This window comes from Cygnus olor, chromosome 2 (assembly GCF_009769625.2).
Source record: "Cygnus olor isolate bCygOlo1 chromosome 2, bCygOlo1.pri.v2, whole genome shotgun sequence".
NCBI lineage: Eukaryota > Metazoa > Chordata > Aves > Anseriformes > Anatidae > Cygnus > Cygnus olor.
In genome coordinates this window covers 130,510,864-130,526,455 of record NC_049170.1, presented here as the reverse complement: position 1 = coordinate 130,526,455, position 15,592 = coordinate 130,510,864, and the positions used below count along the sequence as shown (strand labels likewise).

General features: G+C 41.5%; 1 long non-coding RNA gene across 1 annotated transcript; it reads right to left on the bottom strand.

The window, feature by feature from the left end:
• Positions 1–8,058: 8,058 nt before the first annotated feature.
• Positions 8,059–14,681, bottom strand: LOC121064530. Its single transcript, XR_005816533.1, has 3 exons — positions 14,591–14,681; positions 11,599–11,678; positions 8,059–9,285 (listed from the first exon to the last, which is right to left on the bottom strand). It is a non-coding gene; the product is annotated as an uncharacterized LOC121064530 (long non-coding RNA).
• Positions 14,682–15,592: the final 911 nt, after the last annotated feature.

Genomic DNA, 15,592 nt, shown 5'->3' with positions numbered 1-15,592 from the left:
CTTCGTTTTTCATTTCTGTCATCAGTTTGGAGTAGCAGAGGGTTACGAGATTTGATGGCCTTTGGAGGAAACAAACAAACAAAAAAAACCAAAGCAACCCTCAAAAAACTAGCAGCATTTACTGGTGAAAACTGTGTGCCAGCCCTGTCTTCTCAGGGCATCATGATAAATGGAGATGGAATATGCTGTATAAAACGTCTTGGGAGAACAAAGCAGTCTATAGGTGGCCTGGGGCTCTTTTGGCAGTGTCAAGGACTGTAAATACTTGTTAAGCCACACATTTTCTCATATGTGGACGTGCACACACACACGATAGAAAACAAAGCTTGGGAAACTTACTACTGCATTGGAAGGCTTGAGTGCTGTCTGTAGGAGATGAGGTAGGTTAACTCTCTCTTTTGCCCTAATTCAGATATGGGATGTGAAGAACTATAGAAACTAGAATTATACACTCATCATTAAGGTTGTTTCTAGTATTTTGTTTTAAAACCCGTGGGAATAGGTGACTTAAATCTTTGTATGCAATCTATTTGGAAATTATTTTTCCACGCTACGATAAAGCCTTGCTGTTGGCATGTGGGGAGGAGCAGCCTTACTGAAATACTTGTAATACAGTAAATTACCCCAACAGCCAGATAAGGCTCTAGGAATGTCAGCCATCCCAGATGCAGAAGATTGCGATTCCTGGTGCAAGCCCTGCCCCCCCCCCCATCGCATCTGACTGAGGGTCTCAGGCTGACAGCTGGCGAGGTAGCAGTGTGCTGGTACGTAGGTGTTGTGTACTCCTTAGGGGTGCAGGGAGCTGGGCTTTGCTCCAGCACACAGCAGAGCAAGGTCCAGATGTTCCTGGCTTAATTTCTGCTCACATTGACGCATTCCTGTAGCACAGGCAAGGGAAAACTAGCCCAGGTTGCTGAAGCAGTGTAACTGGTCAGGTGTAGCTGTGGCCTCGACCCTCTCCTTAGCATAACGAATTCAGCTGCGGTGCTGCCCTGCTGCAGCCTTTGATTTCAGTTCGGGAGCTAGCTTCGCCTCAACTAGCTCATGGTCTCTGTGCTGCAGTCCAGTGAGAGGTGCAGACTTGCCCAAAGACAGAAGCTGTTTAGTTGCTAGGTTGAGAAATTGAATTAATTACTGTTAGGACCAAATGTGAATTGCAGAGCTTCATATAATATGGATCCCACTCTGCAAAATTAATGCTATCATATAACTCTAAACCAAGGAGTGGTAATTATTCATCCCTTTGGAGTAGAGAGTCTGAGAAGGGGATTAGCACAGCTAGAGGAACGTTCTGCAGCTGATATACGAACCTCTTGGTGTTCAGAAAGCATTAGTTAAGCCTTCCACAAATCATGATATTAAAGTTGGGCTTCTTGTTTTTTGTTTGTTTGTTTGTTTGTTTGTTTGTTTTTGGCTTCTTTAGTCTTTGGGTTCATATCACTTTCTTTTTTTTTTAAAAAAAAAAAAACACTATAGGAATTTCTACTTAAACCAACATTTTTAAAAAGGCAATAGAGCATCTTTTACCTCTCCTGTGAAGACAGGCTGAGGGAGTTGGGGTTGTTCAGCCTGGAGAAGAGAAGGCTCTGGGGAGACCTTACAGTGGCCTACCAGTACCTAAAGGGGGCCTGCAGGAAAGCTGGGGAGGGACTCTGTGTCAGGGGGTGTCGTGATGGGACAAGGGGGAATGGCTTTAAACTAAAAGAGGGGGGACTTAGACTAGATATAGGGAAGAAATTCTTCACTCAGAGGGTGGTGAGGCACTGGCCCAGGTTGCCCAGAGAAGCTGTGGATGCCCCATCCCTGGTGGTGCTCAAGGCCAGGTTGGATGGGGCTTTGGGCAACCTGGTCTGGTGGGAGGTGTCCCTGCCCATGGCAGAGGGTTGGAACTGGGTGGTCTTAAAGGTCCCCTCCAGCCCAAACCATTCTGTGATCTTGTGTAACAATGCAACTGCAAGATCCAAGGCTTTAAGACTTGGTCATGCTGCCATCCAGAGGGACCTGGACAGGCTGGAGAAACGGGCTGACAGGAACCTCATGAAGTTCAACAAGGGAAAATGCAAAGTCCTGCACCTGGGGAGGCACCACCCCATTGAAAAAGACCTGAGGGGGGCCAACCTTCTGGAAAGCAGCGTGGCAGAAAAGGACATGGGGTTCCTGGTGGACACCAGAGTTGAAGAAGAGCTGGCAGAGTGCCCTTGAGGCCAAGAAGACTGATGGCATCCCACGCTGTGTTAGGACAAGTGTTGCCAGCAGGTCGAGGGAGGTGATCCCCTCAGCACTGGTGAGGCCACATGAACTCCTGGCTCCAGCTCTGGGCTCCTCAGTAGCTTAGAGACCCGGGCATGCTGGAGAGAGCCCTGTGAAGGGCCACGAAGATGCTGAAGGGACAGGAGCCCCTCTCTGGTGAGGGAAGGCTGAGAGAGCTGGGACTGTTCAATGTGGAGACGAGAAGGCCGAGAGGGATCTTATCAATGGTATCGATACCTGAAGGGAGGCTGCAGAGAGGCTGGCGCCGGGATCTTGTCAGTGGTGCCTGAGGATAAGACAAGAGGCGATGGGCAGAAACGGGATCACAGGAGGATCTGTCTGAGCACTAGGAAGCCCTTCTGTGCTGTGAGGATGACAGAGCGCTGGCACAGGTTGCCCAGGAGGCTGTGGAGTGTCCTCCTTGGAGATGTTAGGAAGGTGCCTGGACGTGGTCCTGGGCAAGCAGCGGTAGGTGTCCCTGCTTGAGTGGGGGTAGGACCAGCCAATATTCAGAGGTGTCTTCCAATCTAAGCTGTTCTGCAGCTCTAAGATGATAACTTGATAGAAAATCTGTCTGCCAGACCGAAAGCAGGCAGGCCATAGATGCTTTAGTCATGCATTTGTATTTGCTGTCAACTGCACTGAGGGGGATGTTGCATCAAAGCGAGCAGTGGGTGTTGACTGCCATTAGGAATAAGCTGAAAAGTCTGATAAAATTAACTTTGTCAGCTACTCCTACGCATAGAATCCCTGAAAAATGCTTTTCATCCCCTGACACATCATGTAACTCCTTTACAGCCTATTTAGTTGCCATTATCCAACCTGGACACAAAAGCAGGTAAATTCCTAATAGGATAGGTAAATCTTTTAAGGTTGAGTGTTTCGAAGCTGTGTATGGGATTCAACTTCTTTGCTAATATTGGATAGGTCTGGAAGTCCGATTAGAAAGAAAAAAAAAACACATTATTTAGAGGCAAAAATAATGTATCTGTGTGGGACTAGAATAGGAATAGAAATCGACTATAATTTTTTTATCAAATGTTTTGGTGGAAGAAGCAGAGGTAATAGAAGTACTAAAGCAACACTCAACTTGTATGCAATTGCCCTTACTGGGTAAAGAGCTTCTGACAGAGCGTTGCTACTATTGTTTTTGCCTACCTGATTTTCCTAAATATTCAAGATGAAATTTCAAGTCTTAGGCAGGTATTGCTGCTGTGCTGGAAGATATGCAGTATAAGACTCATTTATTAAAGAGGAGAAAAAGTATTACTATTCTGCGAGTACTCCGTAGCTGTTAAAACTTGCCTTCATAAATTTTGGAGTCTGTGTGTGGTCACTGCTGCCGTGGTTCTGTCGGCAGTCTGGGAACGGCAGCAGCCAAGCAGAGATGCGAGTTTCTGTTGCTTTGTGGACTTGCTGAACATGTCTGTGATTTGTGGACACTGAAGTATGATAGTCGTGCAACTTTTTTTCCTAACAAAAATGAAGCTTTTTCCTTTTGTCAAAATGGAATTTATGGAATTTTTCCATTTTCCTTACTTAGCATTTCACAACTGTTCATTTTTATCAAAAGAACTGAATATCCAGCCACCCAGCATGGGTAAGAAATAGTAACTAGCCCCCCCACAAACACATACCAAGTCCTCCATGTCCTGAAGGAATTGTTCTGAAAAATCCTGGAGATGTTGTTTAAATGAACCTGCGTTGAGACTTGGCAGCCTCTGATAACATGGAGAAGTGCACATAATTTGGTCACAGTGCATGATCATCTACCCGCCTAACCAAGAAATTGAGATGTGTCTCTAAAGGTAGAGAAAGAACCATTGGATAAAATTAAAAATGCATCTCACTTATTAAGGTTTGTTGACTTCTTGTTAGTAGTGTATATGGAAAAGAGCTTAAGCAATTTTTCTTTTATTAATTATAAGAAGGAATGAAGGAGGAATGAAGGATTGCTTGTTTGTTCTTTATGAAACCTCTTGTTCTAGTCTTTATTGTCATAGTAATTAGTGGGCTCTTCCAAAGATAATGAGATCTTATTAACCAGTTTCACAGTTGGTATAAATCTATGTAGAGGATGCCTTTATTGAAATGCACAGTGTACGTATCTGACACTTCTGAAGTCTTCTAGGACTAATGGAGTATCAGTTTTAAAAATTAAAATACTTAAACCATAATCCTCTCCAACATTAAATCCCAATCAGAGTACATAGGTCTTTTCCATACATTGTAAGGAAATATGTGTAGCTATATGAGTTTAATAGCGTATGAATTTATTTGTAATTTGTACTCATTAACTTAAAATATTTATGTAGAGATCTTAATCTGAAGAGTAATTATAAGTTGATTTCTGATCTGACCTCCACCTACAGAGTTCATGGCCTTTTTTCCTATGACTTTATACATTTGAAATTACCTAAAAGCATTCAAACCTTTCAGATAGGATAGTGCCTGCTCCCTCTCACTCCTCTTCAGGCGCCCAGCACCAGTCTGGTCTATTTAGCGACTAACTACTAGAGTTTTCTCCCCCTGAAGCCTTTCAAGACTGTTCTTGGCAGCTGTCTTGAAAGGGTTCCTGTAGAGGAGAATGAAATGCTCTCTGCTTCCTCCAGACAGAGCTCTGTAAACAAATGGTGAGCCTCTGCTTGGCAGGGCATTGCCTGGCCACGGCTGCCAGCGTTGTGGGGGACACAAAGCCGCAGTGATGCATGGCAGAAAACACAATATCCCTTTTGGGGTCTTTCCGTCGCTTGAGTTACACATTGCTGTAAGGCAAAGGTTCTTGAAATATTCCTCTGCTTCTGCACGATGTATTAACAGTATGCTAAGCTTTGGCCTGGTGTGCATGCCAATTTTCACTGATGCGTTTAGCTAAGTCCGTGGATTATAGAAAGCCGGTGGGAAGGACTAGGCTGGGCTAGGTCTAACTTGCTCAGCAGTGATTTCAGCTAAAGGCAAAAAAAGGAGTTTTGCAGCAAATTAGAATCACTCTTGAAAAAAAAATGATGGAGCAGTTTATTTCTCCATTTTTTCCTTCTCTCATCATAGGGCAATCTTGGATTTGAAGGTCTGTCTTTGCTGAGAATCTCCAGTTCATTACAAAAATTGTGCTGTATGTTCCTGCCTTGTTTACCAGCCCTTAGATCTGTGAGCACGTCTGTGCTAGGGTATGCAGTAACGCTAATAGTAGTTGAAAGGTGAGGATTTTCCTCCTTTGAAGTGAACTAAAAATTGCCCATTCAGGGTTGTGATTGATCAGGTTCTTGGTAGGCTCGCAGGCATACTTTGGCACTTGCACAAACGTTTGCCTACTTTATGTACTCAGTGCCAGTATACTCAAATGCAGTCACATGTCTTATATTTAGTGTTCAAAGCAGGCGTGTCTACTTTAAATAAAGCCATATGTAAATATAAAACGTAAAAATTCTTGTGCTATTTTAAAATAAAATGTTTGAAAATATGGTGATTGTCTTCACATATCTTTCAGGTTACTCGTTCACAACTCATATGCCAAGAGCAAAAGTCATGGATTCAGACTTAAAAAAATCTTGAGCTCACACATAATGAAACTTTCAGTTTGTAGGATTTAATTATTTTCTGGTATTAAAGACACCATTTTTTTAATATTTTGGGTCTTTCTTCTGTAACCGTTTATTTGTTTCTTACTGGGTAATAACGAGAGTCCAGTATTTTGAGCTTAAAAAATAAAATTGAAAAAGCAGTAGAAAAAGTACTTGTGCTATCTTCTTGGCTATTAATGCTAAAATGAACCAAGTTCTTGGTATTCCATTCATGGAAGTCCAGGGATTTGTTTAATTTAAAATGCTTTTTTTTTAATTTTAAAACCAATTCACAGTCTTAAAACATGCTGAACAATACTTTCACTCTGACTATATCATGAATGACTTTATCTATACCATGGTCAGCATGAGTTAGAGCCTTTGCTCATACCCTTATTAAATCTGAAGCTTGGTGCTAATCATTCCAAAGTGGAAATACTTTTTGCAAGCAATGACTTCAGTCCTGCATATTTGGTTCTGTACTTGTATATATGAAGCAGATGAATCTAACAGCATTGCCTGCAGTACTGTGCTCAGCTCTGGGGCCTGCAGCATAAAAAAGACACGGACCTCTTAGCGGGTGTCCAGAGGAGGGCCACGAGGTTGATCAGAGGGCTGGAGCACCTCTCCTGTGAAGACAGGCTGAGGGAGTTGGGGCTGTGCAGCCTGGAGAAGAGAAGGCTCTGGGGAGACCTTACAGCGGCCTTCCAGTGCCTAAAAAGGGCCTACAGGAAAGCTGGGGAGGGACTCTGTGTCAGGGGGTGCAGTGATAGGACAAGGGGGAGTGGATTTAAACTAAAACGGGTAGACTTAGGTTAAAGGAAGAAATTGTATACTGTCAGGGTGGTGGGGCACTGGCCCAGGTTGCCCAGAGAAGCTGTGGATGCCCCATCCCTGGAGGTGCTCAAGGCCAGGCTGGATGGGGCTTTGGGCAACCTGGTCTGGTGGGAGGTGTCCCTGCCCATGGCAGGCAGTTGGAAGTAGGTGGTCTTAAAGGTTGCCTCCAACCCAAACCATTCTGTGATTCCATGACTTTGTGCCACAGGGCTGTTCTTAAACATGCTTATAAGGTCAGTGGTACTGGGTGGCCATGCAGCTGTGGTGCTGGGCACAGCTCACTTGCGGCCTCCCGCTCCCGTTGGGCCAGGAGCAGTGGCAGGGCAGGCAATTCCATGGTCACAGCTGGCATCGGCGTGCCGCCCCAGGGAGACACGCTCTGGGCTCCCCAGCACTGAACATTGATATCACCTAGAAGCAGACGGTGGATTGGCAAGGCTGACAGGGCACCACAGCGGACACTTACCCACATAGGCTGGCAGAAGCCCAGTCTCCGTTGCTGGTGTGTTCCTGCAGCCTTCCACATCTCTCCGTGCAGTTTCAACGTCAGGAGTCTGCAAAATACTTCAGTAGTCCCCTTTTCCAGAGCGCCTGTGCTGAACAGCCCTGCAAACACCAACCACGGTAACGAATTGATTTATTTTTACCAAGATGTTCACAATGGCTGTGGCCTTTAAAGGCCAGGTTGCCAGGATTTCCAGATAACAAGCCTTTTTTATCACTAGCCAACATTTCAAAACCCAGCAGTAAGGCGTACAAAGGTAATAAAACATCGCTGGCCATATTTTAGGGCAACTGCTTTCTTTTAATGCGCTTTGGAGCGGATGCGTAGTAGTATTTGCATGTAAATTGGTCTGACACATCCTCTTCTCCCCTCTGCCCCCCTTCTGCTGGGAGGGAAGAGCTCCGTACATAACGTACAAAAAAAATTACGGGAGAAGGGTATTCCTCAGTGGCACGTCCAAGCTGCAAGCAGAGGCAGTGCCCTGGCTGCAGGGCAGTCGATAAGTCCCCACTTTGAGCACTCTCCTGCAGGAATGGCTGATTTGCTGCTTCTGTTTGCATTCGCATCCTACTGCAGGTCCTTAGCAGCCGATTGCTCAGAAACGCTGTTGCAGTGTGGAATGTAATGCGCTGGGGAGGGCAGGTGCTGCAAAGCAGTGTTACGGCAAATGTCTTTTATAGTCCTGCGTCGTTGTGGGAGGGCTGTAATTACTCAAAGTGTGAAACTCGCTCCTGCAAAGGCATGTCTGCCAGTCCTGAGTAGCGGGCTGGTTGTTCATTCACATGGCAGGCAAGAAGCAATGGTGAAAAAGCCAAAACCAAAAATCATTCAAATGTATCCAGAAATGAGTTGGCATTAGCATCTTAGGCAGAACAAGGGAAGAACAAGTCCATCTACCAGCAAAAGACAGTTAAATTATGCCTGAATCTGCAAAATTATGTTACTCTGTGGCTGTTCAGTACTCATTGCTGTAGAAAGGAATAAGCCTCCCCTAGGGACTTTTCTAGGATATACCCAGGCGATATACATTCTCTTCATGTGCATCAAGACCAATTTTTCCAAATATGCTGAAATTTTTATTTTTGCATTCTCCAGTAGATTTATAACTTTATAAAAAATACTAGAGTCTTAGAAGGTTAGCTGTCTCCTAAACCATTCACCCATTTCTTTACTTAAATAAAATACTCAGAGTATTTCCTCTTCAGCATCCACTGTTTTTCTCTACTGTGAGGAAAGACCAGAGAATATTTATCTAAAGGATGCAGTCTGTGTAAAAAAGGGTTCTCCTCAGCTCTGTTATCTGTAGAGGCCATAAATGAGACTGAAGATTAATCCTATAGAAATCTGTAAATGCTCTACACTTTTTAAAATACTTTGTGACTAAAAAAAAAAATATGTTTCACTCCAGATATGAAATGTCAAGAAGACCTTGAGATGAGAATTCCCAGCAGAGAATGAAAGCTTCCTGGTTAATTTTTTGTTTGTTTGTTTGTTTGTTTCTCCCGTTCCCCCTGCCTAGTAAGTAAAACTTGAGCAAAGTTTTAACTCAGGTGCTCAACTTTGGATGCCCTGTGCATCCTGCAAAACCTCAGCTGTAATTCTGACTCTTTAGGTAATTCAAAAGGAGTTACGAGACTATAGTTTTCAAAGAGGCAAAGATGAGTCCTTGTCTTCAGATGCATCATCGGACTTACGGAAATAGGTGTTAACCACTGTGGGATTCTTGCACCTTTGAAAGATATATAACAAAAGGAAAGTTAAAAACGAGATGTAGAAATAACTATGTTCTCAATGGTTTGGAACATTAAGGCAGTAGTATCAATGAATCATGGAGAAACCTTGCACAATATATGTAGTACAGTTTCGTGCCTCAGCAGACGAGGCATTGTAGACAAATTTATTCCAGTTTTAGTCAGAGAGAAGAGAGTGTAGACTTCTCACATACACACTGAAGACTGATTGCCTGGTTGAGGCTCAGAAGGTAGCTGGTTACCTGTTGGCATGCAATATGCACATTTAACATCATGGCCGCTTTTCTCAGAGAACAACCTCAATGTGGGTTTTAGGTTCTCCCAAGAGGAAAAATCCTTAGTGACTTCATTGGTCTAATTCATTTTCTTGGAGCAGTGGTAGCTTACAGAATTAAAAACAGAGAAATAAGCGTAAAGAATTTCAGTTGAAATGAGTAGTGATTGTTTTCTTTTTTCTTTTTTCTTTGAGGTGGTAATACTTGAAATACTTACTGTTAAATGGGAGACAAGATGTCTCTGATCAACCCTTGGCAGATTTTCCTTTATCTTTCATGGTAGCAGCATGCATCAAATGAAAAGCTGATAATGACGTATTATACCTTTTACAAAAATTCTGCTTGATTTTTTCAAGATGGTTGTTTATATAGTGGATTGGTTAATGATGAAATTTTAATACATCTCTGCTTCTATTTTAGTTTAACGCAAGTTAGGCTATGTGGGACTTGATTCACAATGCAACATTGCTGTCTATCTCTTTTTTTTTTTTCATTGGAATGGAAATGAATAATGGTCTTTTTGAAACTGGTATACCTTCTGGTAAAGTCAGCCCTAAATATGATGCATATATATGCAATTTATGTATGACACACATCTAGCCAGAATCTAAATGGACATAATTTGTGTACCTTCCTTAGAAGGAGAATAAAGTGTGAACCAAAGCAGGAAAATAAGGAAAATAAAGGTTTCTAACATAAATTATTTGGCTTGTTTCAACAAAGGGCCCTGGGATGTCGTAACCTACGTGTAAAAACAATAGTAAACTTGGCACACGTTGCATCTGCAAGTTCAAAAGAATTTTATGGAAACTGAAATAACCATTCTAAAAATACATTCGAGGGCATACCTTTCGAGTTCTAATAGTACAGTGTGGGACAGTCCTTTTTTGATAAATAGCTTCTGTGGGTTACAGTGATAAAAGTACAGTAGTGAAGTGTAAGAATGGAAAATACCGATAGGCTAATCTGTCACCACTGTTCTTCTTAGGATTTGTCTTTGTACAGCCTGTAGAAAATGATTCATGGTTCTGTGAACTTGCAATACAGCTGAATGTTAACTGTTTTTCTTATATACATTTTTTTCAGGTTCAAAAGTGTGATTATCCCAGCAGAAAACTAAAATAGCACAAAACATTTGAAATTTTACATACTGTTTACATTTAACATACTGTCTGAAGCAGAGAACTTTACTTCAAAGCAAGAATTCTGTACAACTGAGATCAGATGAGTAGGGGCTTTGGAGTATGGTTCGTTTTCTCCTAATGTGGGAGCTAATGCATAGTAAGAGCAGAGAAGTGGGGTTGGTTTACAAATTACCTCATTTAGATGGTGTAAAATCCAGTTTCATTACCCCACAGTAATTAAAGCCAGCCTTATGGACGTCTTGCGATATTCCATGAGATGCGTGTAGCCGGTCAGTTAACTAACTTTTTTATGTTTTTGTAGCTTTAAAAACTTCCAAACAGTTGGCTTGTCAGTATAGGTTTTGTTGCAAGCAGACATATCTCGCATTCAGGTTACGCTATTTTTTTCCCCAGTTATTAGAGTGAGGTGAACTTATTCCATCACTCAGTCACATTGTGACTTGCATTGCTTTTCATTAGGAAAGATTTCCGTATGTGGGCAGGATGCAGCGATTAAACAGACTTCTGGAACATGAAAATATAGATTACAATCGGTACCAGTCAGCCTCAACATGAGCTTCCTTTTACCCCCTCTGACTATTGTCACAGCTTCCCCCCATTCAGCTTGGTGGCTGTTGTCCTTTGCGTGAGACCAATAGATAGTATTGATAGATCAGCAAACGTTGTTCACATTTCGTCTCTTGTAATACAGAAATGCAGTTCTGGTTCCTCAGTTCCCTAATGAAAAAATTGCTGCTGTACAGCCTTCAAGAATGCAACAAAATACTACTCAGAAAGTAAAGAATTTCCAACAAACTATTCCTCCTTTATTTTGTTAAAGAAATTACTACTTCTTGAAAATTTGATACCCTTCTTTTTTTCTTTGAAGGAGCATAAACACAGCACTACACATCAAATCCATGCAGGATGAACTCTTAGACATACTCAATTTAAGAAATACTGATAAAAATAATAGTGCCAACTATCTGATTAATTCATCTTAATTTATAGATTTGTTGATGTAAAAATGTGGAGGGCTTGGATCCCTCACAATACTGGCGATGTGAAATTTCCTCAGCTATTTCTAGGAGGATGCTTACGCTTTGGTTTCTCCTAGAGAAGAGGTAGGTGCAGTAGAGGGTTAACACTCTGACATGCTGAAGTGTCTTAATTAAAGCTTGGCAAAGAGCCACGGGCAGCAGAAAATATGCTGTGCCTGAGACAGCAGCAGCCGCTGGTGGTTGGAGCCTCTGGCAAGGTCTCATGCATTCAGCAGCGGTCTGTGCTTGTGCCTACCTGTTGTGGGAAAGCAAGATGCTGTCCAGACCTGAAACAAAGCGGCCGAGCATTTTCCCATCCAGCTTCGCCATTATATCCTTAAAAAGAAAGGATGCGGGGAGTGGGGGAGATACCTGTCAATGAAAGTAGCTTTCTCAGCGACTTGCTGCACATAGCAGCCTGCAGTTAAAGGAGGGGCTAGTTAAAACTAAAGAGCAAATTCATTGCAAACTGTTGAGAATGAGCAGAATATTTGCCTTAAAATGGGTAAATGGGCCAATTTGAAGTTTGAGGCTGAGAAGATTTTAAAACGTTGATAATCTGTAGTGATGCTTTTCCAATTGGGAATTACCACATTTTAAAAAATAATATTGATGATTTATTTGTAGGAATTATTAATTTATACTGTTTTCCCAAGATTGCGGCTTACTTATAGTCCAACAATAATATTTGGAGGGAAAAATATAGTATAAACCGGCCCAGTTAAGCATATATTGTCACAGCATGTACAAGTGAATCATACAGGTTAAATGAACACCAAACTTGTTATTTAAAACCAAACAATAAAACTATTTGTAGTTTCAGGACTTGGTTGCTGGATCTTACAATGAGAAATAAAGAGAGAGAGGCTCGTGATAAAATTGACCCGATAACACTGTGTGTATATAGACATATATTCAGAGAGACAGCGGGGGAAGTACTACTCCTCAAGCTGGTTATGGTTCTAAAGTGTGTAGAAAAGCATGTATTTCACCAATTTTTTTTATATATGTAGAACAGAAATTGTAAGGCTGCTTCTTGGGGTCTGTGTGAATGTCAACGTGCCTCATACCTGTATTTGAAATGAGGAAAAATGTACTGTAAGTCTGAGGGAGTTTGAAGAGGTGCAAACAGTAGTTAGGCTCTTCCATCTCTCCCTGAATTTCATTGGAAATTCAATGCCAAAATAAATTCTGGGAAGGCCTGGAGGTCATTTCCTTCTGAGGTGTGATTGCATTTACACAACCTTAGTAGGAAAAATAGTCCTTACTAGTCTTAATATTTAATAATAAGTAACAAGAACGCATCAAAAACATGCTTATATATATCTCTAGAAGTCCAGGTAGACCCTAGTCACTTTGGTGGGACTCTGTAGCACTCAGTAAATCATGTTGGAGTTGCTGCTGCAGGTCGCAGCAGAGCTGAAGCCCATCTAATTAGTTAGGTGCTGAATAGTAATTTAATCCTGGCAGGTTTTGTGTGTAACAGAAACCTGGTGTTCCAGCATCTCACGGGAGTGTTTCTCAGGTTTGTGGCTCTGCAATTCCCTGTTGAGTGGCTGCAGAGTGCAGGTGCTGGTGTTGGCCCTGGCATGTCTCACAGGTGCCCTTACAAACCAGTTCTGCACTGTTGGAGTAGATCATGGTTGTATGAAGAGAAGTCTAAAAGTGAGGTGTGATTACAGTCTGCAGGGTGAACCGGTAAAAACTTGTTGGAATAAGATGATGGTGACCCTAGAAAGATTATTTCCTGTTTTATGCTACCTCCTCACAAGTGTGCCTTTTTGCTTGGGATCATGCATCGTTTCAGAGGAACCCGTTGGAAGCTTCCAGCAGAGAAAGTCCACCCCCTAGAGAAGAAAAAGGGCCTGTTTCCACAGCACTCCTTCACCGTGTGGGCTGCTGCAGAACCCAGGGACCTTCTCTGTGGAGGGGAACACCACCAGCTTAGGTCTTCCTGCTTGAAGAAGGTGGTCTCGTTCAGTTTATCGTGGGCACAGATAGTGAAGAATTTTGGGTCTTGTGAAAAAACAGAAAGGCAGTGAAGACTCATCCACTCAGTGCTCCTGACTGGAGTCCAAGGAGTGACCCACCTGTGTTATGTCTTTGAGACATAAGCACAACTCTTTGGTGTTTCGGTAGGAACATACACCCATGGATAGTGGAAGCCTCTCTTCCCTGCCCATGGAGGCGAAAACATGTGTTATTGCATCCTAAGAAAGTGCACAGGAAAACGGATGGTGTCCTTCAGCATGAAAATGCTTTCTTCTGACTAGACTGGTCCTGAGCGCATGCAGCTCCAGCCAAGTTAATTATACTCTGCCCTGCGAGTGTTTACATTTTCTGCATTTGTTTTGTAGGAGAAATATTTGGATAGTCAATGATCCGCTCTGCTTTTCCAAATGTTTGTGCTATTATTTTAGATCTAAATAGAGGAGCAAAGTCAACACTCAAATGTATTATTGTAGTTTGCATGCGTGCCTGTTTATTCTAAGGAATGTAACAGGTCTGTGTAAATCTGTATTTATTTACACACTTGTAAAAATAGCAGTTTGACCCAGTTATCTGAGAGCAGTTGGTTTATGAAAGGACTGTTGAGGATCAATTAAGTTATACCATTGGAATATATTTATTAGAATGCTTGGTTAATATTTACAATGAAGAGTTCCACATCTAAATTACTTGAAATTAGCTATATAGCACATGCATATCACTGATATTTTCAGTGGTTAATGTCATTCTTTTTAATTAAACTCCTTTGTTTGTGATCCTCATAAGCCAGGAAGAAAGGTTCATATTTGAGCCTTAGCTTGTAAAATATGGTAACGAATGAGGTTGAATTTAAAAATGTCTTGAAGAGAAAAGTGTTTGGAAAAATATTTGCTTGTGAGATGTACATGTCTGGGAACTAGATTTACCCATTTTATTATATGCATTGTAGGGAAACCATTTGCATGAGTATTATTAAAATTACAATTATTGTATCTGAAAATTATATGCATGCATTTGTACATTTATATGTAAATTTATTCAATTCAGATATTATTTCTTGGATTATGTATTTTATTTCCAGTTCAACTAAACAGGGGATGGTGGCAACAGAATTGCTGCCAAGAACAAGTCAGTTAGACTATTACATTGTAGTGGTCATTGGGCGTTTTCATGTTTCTTGTTTTGTAGAATTGTAGTTATGTGGGTTTGTAAAAGTTAACGGTGAGTGAGGAACCCATCTTTCTGCCATCTCCACGTACCTTTGACATATTAAAACGAGGCACAAGAATTTGCAAGAATGAAGTAGAAATCAAGATCCTGCAGGTAGTGCGGGCATTTAGCATCAGCAAGCATCTGTGGGGAAAGAGCTGGTGTACTTTCTGCAGTATGCTTTATGCTTTTGTATTTTATGACCAAAGATCAAATGTGGTGGTTCCTCTGTGTGTTGTATTGCATTATATGCAGCTCAAAGACTAAATGAATAAATATGTCTAGTGGTGTAAATGAGCATGGTACCATTCTAGACCAACCTCAAGTACTTCAAACACATATGGACACTATCTTTGTATTATGATTTAAATTTTTAGCACCATTTTAGCTTCAATGAGGCTTCACAGCATATAAAGCTGGGCAGATTTGGGCCTCACACATAGCTGTGCTTTGTGTAGTAGCTGTACATTGTAATTCGGTGACTTCAGTTAATGTTAAGGGGAAGTGAGTTCAGAGGTAGAAAATTCAACACTTGATCTTCGGCATTGTTGTGTAATTGAACGGTATTTTATACAGCACTTGGACTGCAGGCCCTTGTCCAGAAAGAAAATGGATTCTTTCCTGTCCAGGGCATTTTCTGTTTAAAATCTGATAGTTGGAGCAAGGAAAGCAAAATTAAAAAGGCTGGAGTTAGAAAAGCTACATTTAATCTAATTCATTTTCAAATAAAATAGAAACTCATTCAGCCAATCATCAGTGTCAGTAAACTTCTAGAGGTATAATGTCACTGACTGTGTGATAGCTGTAATTTATTTTTCTTTAAGTAAATTAAATCATTTCCTTTATCACATTATATCTTGCAAAAGCATGGAAAAAGATGAGTAGCAGTCATGGATTTGTTAACTTTTTTAAAGTGAATTTAATTTTATTTAAAAAAATAGGGGAATGTTTGACAGCTTTTTTGGACAGAAGAGAAACCATGCACGTCGTAATCTTGACATCAGTGTTTTTGTCAACCTAGGAAGGCAGGAGCTATACGATAAGTGCCAAAT